Consider the following 2,339-nt stretch of genomic DNA (forward strand, 5'->3'; position numbering starts at 1 on the left):
CTCCAAACGTCGCCATGGCCCCCCGTGCGTGTGACCTTGGCCGTGTCACTTCCCCGGCTGGGCCAGCCCGCTAAGCTCCCTGCGGGCGCCGCGCAGGCCCGGCCGGTGGCGGGCGGCCGGGCCGGCCGCGGGTGGGTGTCCGGAGCCCGGCGGCCTCCGGGCGGCGGCGCGGCGCAGGCTCCTCCCGGCCCCCTCAGGCCGCGGCTGGCTCACCTGCAGGGCTCGGAGCCGCGGGTCCGGGCCGGAAGTGCGCCGCCGCCCGCCCCGCCCACTTCCGGGGCAGCTCTAGGAAGCGGGAGGACTGCGCGGGAGGGGGGGCGGGGCGGCCTCCGGGGAGGGGGCCGGAGCCGCCCGAGCCCGGCCGCTTCTTACCTCTCCTGCCTTCTTACGTGAAATAATAGTTCGCCCCATCGATTAGTATGAAAACTTTTTTTTTTGGTTTTATTTTCTTAACTTCATGGTCCTTTTAGATGATCGGTTCCAGATACAATTCAGTTTAACAGTTCTTAAGGGGCTGCAAGGAACAAGTCATTTCACTCCGTGTGGGGGCTCCTTGGCATATTGGGGCTCCGTCACTATGGATCTGTCATCCCATCAGTGTCGGCATGACTGCCCATCAAACCTATTCGACTTTGGACCATGTGCCACTCATGGGGTGTATGTTTTTGGGGGGAGGCTTCCTTATTTCTTTGATATCAGAGGATGCCAACAGAGGATAAAGAGACCGATCATCAGTTAGCCTCAGCTCTCGTTCCCTGACAAACCATCCTTTTTACTTCTGCCTTTAGAGTAAGAGAGTCCACACTGAGATGAGCAGAATGGTCTCAGGAAAACCGGTAAAGACTTAGATAAGCTGACCTAAAGTGAAATGTATCCTGTACAAAGTAACAGTGTTACTGCAGAATGATCAACTGCCGATGTTTTAGCTTGTCAACGATACAATGATGCAACGACAGCTCTGAAGGACGAAGAATACTATCCATTCCCAGAGAAAGAGCTGTTAGTTTTCAAAATATAGATCCCAGTGTATTAAAAAAAGAAAAGTTAATATTTATATAGTTCAATTGCTTCATAATATGGCCACTTTGGGGTTACAGTTAAAGTACCAACATGTAAGTATTAAATACATTGACGGAAAGTAGGAAAAATGTTAATTCTTAACATTCTCTACCTCCTTTCCTGTCCGTTTGCCATTTGTCATTGTCATTTCACTGTAGAAGTAGAAGTAGAGGCTACCACATAAGACTGAGAACCATTTTGTATTTTCCTTTGTTTAATGGGCTGTCATGGTTTAAGAATTTATCACCATACTGAAAGCCTTTCTGGTATCAAAGAACCTGGCAAAGTTTACCCTCATTGATATAATCTTCAAGAACCCATGTTCTCCATGCCTTGATGATCCTCAGAATATGACTTTGTGAAAGCACTTGATACAAAGACCTAAGAAAGCAAACAAAAATTAAAAAAAAAAAAACAGTCCCTACTCTCAAGGAATTTACATTCTACTAAGGGAAACACACATATACTTATCAAATTATCAAATTAAGTTCAGAAAGGAAAGAGAACTAGCAATTAAGGGGATCAGGAAAGATATTTGAGTAGCATATGAGCTGAACCATGAAGAAAGTTCAGGATTCTAAATAGACAGGATTCCAAACATGGAGAAAAACCTGGGGGGATGCATGGAGAGATATTACTTCTAATTCAGGGAACATCTAGTGGGCCATATTGATTGGAATGTAGAAAGTGTGAAGGGGAATAATATGAAATAAGTCTGGGGAAATACCAAATCCTAAATATAGAGGAATTTAAAGACTAGGCTGAAAAGTTTGTATTTGTATTTTATCCTAGAAGTTTCAATAGGAAGCCTTTTAAGAGTAAAATATCAGGTAAAGATATATATGGAAGATGAATTGGAGAGGGGAAGAGACTGGACATAAGAAGAATGCAAATGTATAGGTAAGAGATGATGAAGACTTGAACTAAAGCCACCATGTAGCAGAGAGAAGAGAACTGATTTAAGTGATAAAATGAAGTTAGATTTGTCAGTATTTGAAATATTCTTGAAAATAGGAGTGATAGGTAGACATTGGGAAAGGGGTCTAGACAGGATCATTCTGTAAAAAACATTCTACTCCAAGGGAGAATACTTTGTGCCAAATCAAGAAGAGGTCCTAGATGCATCATAGAAGAATCTAACCTTGTGTAAGATTCAGGAACAGGTACCAATAGTTCTGTCACTCATGACTTTGCTCTGGGCTAAAGGACAGACTGAGGAGGGGACCTGACTGTAAGAGTGGCTTACAAGTGAGGGTGAGGAGAGGGTGGAGACCCTAGGA

This window comes from Macrotis lagotis, chromosome X (genome assembly GCF_037893015.1).
Source record: "Macrotis lagotis isolate mMagLag1 chromosome X, bilby.v1.9.chrom.fasta, whole genome shotgun sequence".
NCBI classification, from domain to species: domain Eukaryota; kingdom Metazoa; phylum Chordata; class Mammalia; order Peramelemorphia; family Peramelidae; genus Macrotis; species Macrotis lagotis.